Raw genomic sequence first — 11,464 nt, forward strand, 5'->3', positions numbered from 1 at the left:
GCTCTCCTCACATCCCAGACGATGGGCAGCCGGGCAGAGGCACTCCTCACCCCCCAGACGGGGTGGCCGGGCAGAGGCGCTCCTCACTTCCCAGACAGGGCGGCCAGCCAGAGGCGCTCCTCACATCCCAGACGGGGCGGTTGGGCAGAGGTGCTCCTCACTTCCCAGATGATGGGCGGCCAGGCAGAGGTGCTCCTCACTTCCCAGACGGGGCGGCCGGGCAGAGACGCTCCTCACCTCCCAGACAGGGTGGCCGGGCAGAGGTGCTCCTCACTTCCTAGATGGGGCGGCCAAGCAGAGGTACTCCTCACCTCCCAGATGAAGGGCAGCCGGGGAGAGGCTCTCCTCACATCCCAGACGATGGGCGGCTGGGCAGAGGTGCTACTCACTTCCCAGACGGGGCAGTTGCCGGGCAGAGGCGCTCCTCACCTCTCAGACAGGGCGGCCAGGCAGAGGCGCTCCTCAGTTCCCAGACAGCGTGGCCAGGCAGAGGCACTCCTCACCTCCCAGATGGGGTGGCGGCCAGGCAGAGGCGCTCCTCACATCCCAGATGGGGCGGCCGGGCAGAGGCGCTCCCCACTTCCCAGATGGGGTGGCGGCCGGGCAGAGGCACTTCTCACATCCCAGATGGGGCGGCTGGGCAGAGGTGCTCCTCACTTCCCAGATGATGGACGGCTGGGCAGAGGCGCTCCTCACCTCCCAGACGGGGTGGCCGGGCAGAGGCGCTCCTCACTTCCCAGACGGGGTGGCCAGGCAGATGCACTCCTCACTTCCCAGACGGGGTGGCAGCCAGGCAGAGGTGCTCCTCACTTTGTAGACAGGATGGCCGCTGGGCAGAGATGCTCCTCACCTCCCAGACAGGGTGGCGGCCGGGCAGAGGCACTCCTCACCTCCCAGACGGGGCGGCCGGGCAGAGGGGCTCCTCACATCCCAGACGATGGGCGGCCAGGCAGAGATGCTCCTCACTTCCTAGACAGGGTGGCCGCCGGGCAGAGGCTGTAATCTTAGCACTTTGGGAGGCCAAGGCAGGTGGCTGGGAGGTGGAGGTTGTAGCGAGCCGAGATTACGCCACTGCACTCCAGCCTGGGCAATACTGAGCATTGATTGAGCGAGACTCCGTCTGCAATCCCAGCACCTCGGGAGGCCGAGGCGGGCAGATCACTCGAGCTCAGGAGCTGGAGACCAGCCCGGCCAACACGGCGAAACCCTATCTCCACCAAAAATACAAAAACCAGTCAGGTGTGGCGGCGCATGCCTGCAATCCCAGGCACTGGGCAGGCCGAGGCAGGAGAATCACAGGAGCCCGAGGCAGGGAGGTTGCAGCGAGCCGAGATCACGGCAGTACAGTCCAGCCTCAGCAACGGAGGGAGACCATAGAAAGAAAGGAAGGAAGGAAGGAAGGAAGGAAGGAAGGAGAGAGAGAGAGAAAAGAAAGAAAGAAAGAGAAAGAAAGAAAGAAAGAGAAAGAAAGAAAGAGAAAGAAAGAGAGAGAGAGAAAGAAAGGAAGGAAGGAAGGCAGGCAGGCAGGCAGGCAGGTGACTCAACTTTTAAAGATCAAATGGAAACTGCACACAGCTTACTGACCACAGAGTTCAGAGAAGGTGGAATGGATAAACTGGACACTCAAACAGCTACTAAAATAGTTTTGCCAGGAAACTCACTTATGATGGGATCAGGTCTTGCCCGTGGTCCTCCTCCAGGTCAGGTGTATGCCTAGAAAACAAACTGGATATTCGCCCTATGAAATATTGTTCAGAAGGCCACCCCCAATCATTAATCCAATTAGAGGGGATTTAAAGGAGTTAGGAGAGCTAACCCTTAGAAGACAGATTTAGGCTTTGGGAGTGGCAATGCAGGAGGTGCAAGGCTGGGTAAAGGAAAGGATACCTATAAGTCTAACAGACCCAGTGCATCCACATAAGCTGGGAGACTCTGTCTGGGTTAAAGGTGGAATCCAACAACGCTGGGGCCCTTATAGGATGGGCCCTATATTGTGATCATGTCTGGTCCCACTGTTGTTAAAGTTGCAGGTGTCACACCTTGGATTCACCATAGCCAGCTACAGCCAGTGGCAGCAGTAACTCTCAATGACAATCAGTGGATTAGCCAACAAGACCCAGATTGCCCCACCCGAATGGTCCTATGGTGAAACCCAACTACCAGTAAGAAGGACAACTGCCCTGCTCTGACCACTCTGGAGGCTGGTCAGTCTACACACGGTTGAAGCTTGAGGATCCTGCAAGCTCTGCTCTAGTCACATCCAGGAAGCTGACTAGTCTACACATAGCCAAAGCTAAGAGGACCATCTCTGGATAAGTAAATGTGGATACAATTTATAAGCCTAGTTATAATCCTGTCAATACTGATTGTTCTGTTGTTATGTTATTACTGCAAATGCTTCAAATGTCTATACCCAGAGGAAGGTTTGCCATGCCCATGTGTAGTGTAAGCATGTTTCTATTACATACACTAATGTTGTTACCATTTCTGCATATACTAAAAGAGGAACTCTTAGGATATCCAGTTTATGATTAAAATAAAAGAATTAGAAGAAGCATAATCACAAAAATAGACACAAATATCAAAAAGGATGTGGTCATAGGAGACTGGAAAGATAATGAATGGCCTACTGAAAGAATCATTAAATTCTATGGGATGGCTACCTGGGTGCAAGATGGGTCATGGGGGTACCATACCCCCATCTGTATGCTCAAGCACATCATAAGGTTGCAGGAAGTCCTTGAAATCAAAACCAATAAAACATCAAGGGCACTAGATTTATTGGCAATACAAGCAACACAAATGAGGAATGCTATGTATCAAAATAGATTGGCTTTAGATTACCTCTTAGCCTTGGAAGGAGGAGTATGTGGAAAATTTAATTTAACCAACTGTTGCCTAGAAATCAATGATAATGGCTGAGCTCTCATGGAAATCACAGCTACAATGTGCAAGTTGGCCCATGTTCCAGTTCAGACTCGGTTCAGTTGGTCCCTGGATTCCTTGTTTGGAGGATGGTTCTCAGCCTTTCGAGGATTCAAAACCCTCATTAGTGGGTTCTTACTTATTCTTGGCATCTGCCTCATCCTCCCTTGCCTTTTACCCCTGTTTATTAGGAGCATTCAGTCAACTACAGAGGCAATAGTGGCCTGACACACTATCGTGCAGTTGGTGGTATTTACCAGATATCAGCTGCTGCCGATAGAAGAAGAAGCCCATCTCCACGAAAAGGTGGCAAACAGTAGTGCTTCCTATTAACACCTCTGTTATAAAAAGCACCAAAAAGGGGAATGGAACAGGAATTGAAAGAAATTAAAGTGTGTAAGCAGAAACTCAGTTGTATATAAGAAAACCTAACTCCTCCTGAGAAAGAGAAAGAGCTGGAGTCCTTTAAAAACTAACTGCCTGTTTTTCTGTGGCTAGTGAGCTTTATCTCTCCTGCCTTCCAAGGCATTGTGAAGACTTTGTTTTCCTAGCTGTGCAGCTGCTAGGTCACTAGACAGATACACTCAAGTTGCAAAACATGTTTTTCCTTGAAAAGTAAGAAATGATGTAATGCATGTCTCAATTGAATGACTGTCTTTGTTTCTCACTTCTGTAGTATGCTTCCCCCTGCACAGATCTCCCCCCACTCCACCCCCATGAAATGCTTAAAAGGTAACTTAACTCTTTGTTCGGGGCTCAGTCCTTTGGATGTTAATCCGACTGGGCCAGTGCACCTAAATAATTATAAATATCCTCCTGAATCCCATCGGTCTCTCTGATTCCTTAAAAATCCCACAACATGGGTATATACCCAAAGAAATATAAATTATTCCACCATAAAGACATATGCACTCTGGGAAGTGAGGAGTGCCTCTGCCTGGCCGCCGCCCCATCTGGGAAGTGAGGAGAGCCTCTGCCTGGCCGCCGCCCCATCTGGGAAGTGAGGAGCACCTCTGCCTGGCTGCCCACTGTCTGGGATGTGAGGAGCCCGTCTGCCTGGCTGCCCCATCTGGGAAGTGAGGAGAGCCTCAGCCCAGCCGCCAACTGACTGGTATGTGAGGAGCACCTCTGCCTGGCTTCTGCCCTGTCTGGGAAGTGAGGAGCACCTTGGCCTGGCCACCACCCTGACTGGGAAGTGAGGAGCACCTCTGCCCAGCTGCCCACCGTCTGGGAAGTGAGGAGTGCCTCTGCCCGGCTGCTGCCCCATCTGGGAAGTGAGGAGAACCTCTGCCTGGCTGCTGCCTTGTTTAGGAAGTGAGGAGCACCTCGGCCTGGACGCCTCCCTGACTGGGATGGCAGGAGCATCTCTGCCTGGCCGCCAGTGTGACTGGGAAGTGAGGAACGCCTCTGCCCAGCTGCCCACAGCCTGGGAAGTGAGGAGCACCTCTGCCCAGCAGCCCACCATCTGGGAGGTGAGGAGCGCCTCTGCCCAGCTGCCGCCCCATCTGGGAAGTGAAGAGCTCCTCTGCCTGGCCGCTGCCCTGTCTGGGAAGTGAGGAGCGCCTCTGCCCGGCTGCCCACCATCCCCCCGATCTGGGAAGTGAGGAGTGCCTCTGCCCAGCTGCCCACCATCTGGGAACTGAGAAGCGCCTCTGCCCAGCTGCAGCCCCAACGTCTGGCAAGTGAGGAGCACCTCTGCCTGGCCGCTGCCCTGTCTGGGAAGTGAGGACGGCCTCTGCACAGCTGCCACCTCATCTGGGAAGTGAGGAGTGCCTCTGTCAGCCCCTGCATTGTCTGGGATGTGAGGAGCACCTCTGCCAGCCTCCGCCCTGTCTGGGAAGTGAGGAGCGCCTCTACCCACCCCCGCCCTGTCTGGGAAGGGAGGACTGTCTGGGAAGTGAGGACTGCCTCTGCCCAGCTGCCTCCCCATCTGGGATGTGAGGAGCACCTCTGCCCGGCGACTGTGCAACCTTCTGAGTGTGAAGTGACAACCTTCTGTGTGATCTTTTCTGTCTTCCCCAAGTTTGCATTTTTGACATTAAAGTTTACTTTTTAATTAAAAGTTTAAAATTGGGAAACATTAAAAAAAAGACATGTGCACATGCATGTTCATTTCACCCCTGTCCACAATAACAAAGACATGGAATAAACCTAATTGCCTGTTAATAGTAGACTAGATTGAAAAAATATGATGTGGTAGCACGAGGTGGCTCACATTTGTAATTCCAGCACTTTAGGAGATCAAGGCAGGTGGACTGCCTTAGCTCAAGAGTTCAAGACCAGCCTGGGCCGAGTGTGGTGGCTCACGCCTGTAATCCCAACACTTCGGGAGGCCAAGACGGGTGGATCATGAGGTCAGGGGATCGAGACCATCCTGGCCAACATGGTAAAACCTCATTTCTACTAATAATACAAAAATTAGCTGAGCATGGTGCACATACCTGTTACCCCACCTACTCAGGAGGCTGAGGCAGGAGAATTGATTGAACCAGAGAGTCAGAGGTTGCAGTGAGCCAAGATCGTGCCACTGCACTGCAGCCTGGTGACAGAGCAAGACTCTGTCTCAAAAAATAAAATAAAATAAAATAAAACACCAGCCTGGGCAACATGGCAAAACTGTATCTCTACAAATAATACAAAAAAGAAAAATTAGGCATGATGTTGTGTGCCTATAGTCCCAGTTACTTAATGGGCTGAGGTAGGATTCCTTGAGCCTTGAGCCTTGGATGTTAAGGCTGAAGTGAGCCAAGATTGCACCACTGCACTCCAGCCTGTGTGACAGAGTGAGACACTCTTCAAAAAATAAAATAAAGATTTAGTAAAAACAAAATATGGTACACAAAAATCGTGGAAGACTACGTGACCATATAAAAACAACACAAAGCCAGGCACCATGGATCATGCCTCTAATCCCAGCACTTTGGGAGGCTGAGGTGGGTGGATAACTTGAGATCAGAAGTTCAAGGCCAGGCTGGTCAACACGCTAAAACCCTGTCTCTACTAAAAATACAAAAAGTTAGCTGGGCATCATGGCAGGCGCCTATAATCCCAGCTACTCAGGAGGCTGAGGCAGGAGAATCGCTTGAACTTGGGAGGTGGAGGTTGCAGTGAGCCAAGATCATGCCAATGCACTCCAGCCTGAGTGACAGAGTAAGAATTCATCTTAAAAAAACAAGCAAACAAACAAAACACACCAAGATTAAGTCCTTCGCAGCAACATAAATGGAGCTGGAGACCATTACTGTTAGAAAACTGATGCAAAAACAGAAAACCAAATGCATGTGATTATTTATAAGTAAGAGCTAAATAATAACACATGGACACAAGGAAGGAACAGTCACTGAGGCCTGGTTGGGGATGAAGGATAAAAGGACAAAGAGGATCAGAAAAAATACCTCTTTGGTGCTATGCTTAGGACCTCAGTGACAAAATAATCTACAACAAACCCCCATGAAACAATTTTACCTATATAACAAACCTGCACGTGTATGCCTGAACCAAAAAGAAAAGTTAAGAAAAGAAAAACCCATGAGTGCAGAAGAGCGCAGTGTAACTGGAAAGAATTGTTTGTTCTACAGATCGTGGTCCCAGTGGGGCTGTACTCTGATTTATTTCTGTGTCCATGCAGGCAGATGAGATTATGAACAGGTGCTCCATAATGCTAGGTAGATGGAGAAAACAGGATGCTGTGGCAGATTCAGTGTCTGGGGTGGGGATATGCCAGGAGACTTGTAGACACTTTTGTGGCTTTTTGGCAAGAAACACTAGGATCAAAAATGCTGTGGTGAAGTTCCTGATGGTGTTGCCTAGTCCCAGGAGGACTGTGAACACATTAATGTCCAGTAGGTTTGTTTGTGAGTGGGTGGGAATGCTGGGGTGACAGCTGTGAGACAAGGGGGTCTGTCATTAGAGGTCCTTTCCTCTGAGTTTTCATTTTCTCTCACCCTGGGAGGAGACCTGGAATCACAGAACAACAGGTAGTGTGACAGCCTGTGTACAGGAGAGCAGAGCCTCCCATTTCCAGACACCCAGAGTTCCATTTGAGGTCAGGCCTCTGTGATATCTTTCTTCTGGCACCAAATCTGTAGAGTTTGCTGAACAAGCAATTCTCTAACACCAACTCAGTGTCTAACACTTGAATTCTGACACCACCCAGAGTCAGCACAGACTCTGATTCAGGGCTCAGTTCCACAACATTGTCCTCATTGCAGATGCCAGTCACAAACCCCATAGGCCCATCTATGTGTCTGAGATACTGTTTAAAAATTGGGGACTCCCGAGCCCTTTCTCAAGTTCAATTATCTGATCAACCTACTCACAGAACTCAGAAAAACACTGTAGTTATGTTTACCAGTTTATTATAAAACATACAACTGAAAAAAAGTCCAATGGAAGACATGTATAGGACAAAAAAAGAGGTGGAAAGCTGAAACACATACATAACCCTGGTAAATAGGGTAAATAGCTGTGATTAATAAAATTCTTCATCCTTTGTGTTCTCCAGGAATAGTTTATAGAAAGAAACACTCTTCCTATTATGACTTAAGATGGTGCTCTTTTTTCTTATTTATTACAGAGCCAGACACAGACTCTGCCAGAGGTACACAGCCTCCATTTTGAATAGGGGCTGAGTAAAATAAGGCTGAGACCTACCGGGCTGCATTTCCAGATGGTTAGGCATTCTAAGCCACAAGATGAGATAGGAGGTCAGCACAAGATACAGGTCAAAAAGCTGGCTTGCAGTAAAGAAGCGGGATAAAAGCCACCAAAACCAAGATGGTGATGAGAGTGACCTCTGGTCATCCTCACTGCTACACTCCCACCAGTCCCATGATAGTTTACAAATGCCATGAAAATATCAGGGAGTTACACCATAAAGATCTAAAAAGGAGAGGCATAATCCACCTTTTATTTAACATATAATTAAAAATTAACCATAAAAATGTGCAACCAGCCTAAGGAGAAAGCCATTTCTTTTATTTCTTTACTTCCTTAATAAATTTGCTTTCACCTTACTCTACGACTCGCCCTGAATTCTCTCTTGAGCAAGATCCAAGAAGAAACTGGAAATTTAGTATCTTATTGCAAGCTAGATTGAGGCTGGAGAAATGGGGGATGGGTCCCAAGACCCTGCCTGGGACACAGGTGAAAAAGGCAGCAGAAAATCAGTTCCCCGTGGAGTGTGAAAATAATTAAGTGGCAGGAAATTAGAGTGAGGTGTCTCTAGTCCCTGGGTTCCTACTTCAAAAAAACAAACACAAAAATCTAACTCAGGTGCATTATTTTTAATTACCACATTCAGAGAAACAAAATTCAGGCTTCAGCAACTATAAACTGCCAATTAAGTTCTGATTACTTAATCAGGAATTTTTCACCTTTAATGTACAAATTAAGACACCATGTAAAAAAAAAAGACATCACGTGGCTGGGTGCGGTGGCTCACGCCTGTAATCCCAGCACTTTGGGGGGCCGAGGCAGGTGGATCACGAGGTCAAGAGATCATGACGATCCTGGCCAACATGGTGAAATCCCATTTCTACTAAAAAATGCAAAAATTAGCTGGGCGTGGTGGCTTGCACCTGTAGTCCCAGCTACTTGGGGGGCTGAGGCAGGAGAATCTCTTGATCCTGGGAGGCAGCGGTTGCAGTGAGCTGAAATCGCACCACTGCATGCTAGCCTGGGCGACGGAGCAAGACTCCATCAAAAAAAAAAAAAAACAAAAGAAAACAAAACAAAAAAGGCTGGGCACAGTGTAACTGTACCTAACCAATTACTAAACTTGGTTTTCTTCATCATGCATTTTATAAAAGACTTTCCTTCAAGTCTCTCCCATAGACCACAAACTACAAACCATAGCTGGGTGCACTACAATTCTAGAACCACTCTTTGATTAAGTTATTTAATATTTTTGCAGTAACTCCCATAAATTTTTAATAGGAGAAAATAGGAACTGGGACCCCCGCAGACCAAAGTTCTTCCTATTTATGAACCACATACCAAGTCAGGATTCTCCCCTGATGACCCTCCCGTGGTCCCTGCACAATCTGAGAGAGATGCAGGGCCACGGGTGCAGAGCTGCCCAGAGAGGGCACCAGGCCAGGGCACAGTCACTGCACAGGGAAAAGACAGGACACCCAGGGCGCTGGCTGTCGGCACAGCCACCATATTATGGCTGAAGGGGACTGAGGCTGAGATGGGCCAGGAGAACTCGGGTGCAGATTGTGGAGCTGACTGCTGGGAGGCCTAAGTCCTACCACGACCACTTCCCACTGGTTCCAACCAGCCCCTTCCGCTCTCTCAGGATGTCGGACCCAGTACTCTCACCATTTCTAGGCTTCCAGGGCGTCCCGTTTTAGCTGTGGATCTCCCAATACCTGCAGGTCACAGGGCTACAGAGGCTGGGCCTCTAGGAGCAGAAGACACAGAGCAGTGAAAATGAGACCTGGAGCTCCAGCTGCAGCAAGAGACAAAGGACTCCCCACATCCCAGAAGCCATCCTCTCCACTCCAGCTGCGCCTGATTGGACAGTTCCCAGCCCAGCGTTGCTGATTGGATAATGTTTAAAACCCCACCCTCTCAGGCCTTGACTGACAGAGATGTGATTAGATGCTGGGTTGAATGAAGAAAGAGTGACAGCCTAGGCTGCAGCCTTTTCAGGCAGGGCTTACTGTCAGAGATGAGCTAGGCCCACCTTAGAGGGTATTTGCATTCAACCTTGTGTATAAGGTCATATGCTTTTGTAAATAATGTATCATAAATCCTCTGAAATAAAATTTTGAATTTTCTAGTAGCCAAACTTTAAAAAGAAACAAGGGGCTGGGCGTGGTGGCTCCTGCCTGTAATCCCAATGTTAGGGTGAAGCAGGCAAATCATGAGGTCAAGAGATTGAGACCATCCTGGCCAACATGGTGAAACCCCGTCTCTACTAAAAAGAATACAAAAATTGGCTGGGTGTGGTGGTGCACCCCTGTAGTCCCAGATACTTGGGAGGCTGAGGCAGGAGAATCACTTGAACTTGGGTGGCAGAGGTTGCAGTGAGCCAAGCTCGCACCACTGCATGCCAGCCTAGGCAACAAGAGCAAAACTTCATCTCAAAAAAAAAAAAAACAAAAAAGACAATTGAATAACATTTTTGTATAAATATTTACATAGCCCATCAGGTATCAGAAATGTACACAAAGTTTTGATTGTCTTCTCAGGATTATATATTTGACCAAAAAAAAAGGTCCTAACCCATTTTAGTAATCTATAATAGTAACCAAACACACAGACACAAACACCCACACACACACTTCATTTATTAACTTAGATTATTTTTTATCTCTTCTGTGATGAGTAATTAAATGCAATGTTTTTGATAGAAGAAGTTTTTTTTTTTTTCCTTTCTGATCTTGGTTATTTCTTTACTTCTGCTGGGTTTGGGTTTGGTTTGTTTTTGTTTCTCAAGTTCCTTGAGATGTGACCTTAGATTGTCTATTTGTGCTCTTTCAGATTTTTTGATGTAGGCATTTAAGGCTATGTACTTTCCACTTAGCATCACCTTTGCCGTATCCCAGATGTTTTGATAGGTTGTGTCACTATTATTGTTCAGTTCAAATAATTTTTAAATTTCCATCTTGATTTTATTGTTGACCCAAAGATCACTCAGGAGCAGGTTATTCAATTTTCATGTATTTGCATGGTTTTGAAGGTTCCTTTTGGAGTTGATTTTCGATTTTATCCCCCTGTAGTTTGAGAGACTACTTGATATAATTTTGATTTTCTTAAATTTATTAAGAGTTGTTTTGTGTCCTATCATATGGTCTATCTTAGAGAAAGTTTCACATGCTGATTTGGGAACTTCAGTGTTAGGTGCTTATATATTTAGAACTGTAATATTTTTCTGTTTGACAGGGTTTTTATCATTATACAATATCCCACTTTGTCTTTTCTTAACTGCTGTTGTTTTAAAGTGTGTTTGTCTGATATATGAATAGCTACTTCTACTCATTTTTGGTATCCATTTGCATGGATTTTTTTTTTCACATTTTTACCTTAACCCTAGTGTGTTAGATGAGTTTCTTGAAGGCAGAAGATACTTGGTTGGTGAATTCTTATCTATTCTGCAATTCTATATCTTTCAAGTGGAACATTTAGGCCATTTACATTCAATGTTACTATTGAGATGTGAGGTACTGTTTTATTTATCATGCTATTTGTTGCTTGAATACCTTGTTTTTATAAAACATTTTGTTGTATTCATATTTTATAGGCCCTGTGAGATTTATGCTTTAAAGAGGTCCTGTTTTGATATTTTTCCAGGACTTCTTAGAGTTCCTTTTAGCAGTTTTTGTAGTGCTGGCTTGGTAGCGGTGAATTCTCTCAGCATTTGTTTGTATGGAAAGACATTTTTTCCTTCAATTATGAAGCTTAGTTTTCCTGAATACAAAGTTCTTCACTGATAGTTGGTTTGCTTAAGGAGGCTGAAAATAGGGTCCCAATCCCTTCTTGCTTGTAGGGTTTTTGCTGTTAATCTGATAGGTTTTTATTTTGTATATTT

The 11,464-nt window shown here is 47.0% G+C and overlaps 1 pseudogene; it reads right to left on the reverse strand.

Moving 5' to 3' along the window:
* LOC103783579 (zinc finger protein 738-like) overlaps nt 1-9,090 on the reverse strand; it is a 49,443-nt pseudogene extending 40,353 nt beyond the window's left edge.
* Nucleotides 9,091-11,464: the final 2,374 nt, after the last annotated feature.

Source organism: Pan paniscus, chromosome 20, assembly GCF_029289425.2.
Source record: "Pan paniscus chromosome 20, NHGRI_mPanPan1-v2.0_pri, whole genome shotgun sequence".
Lineage (NCBI taxonomy): Eukaryota > Metazoa > Chordata > Mammalia > Primates > Hominidae > Pan > Pan paniscus.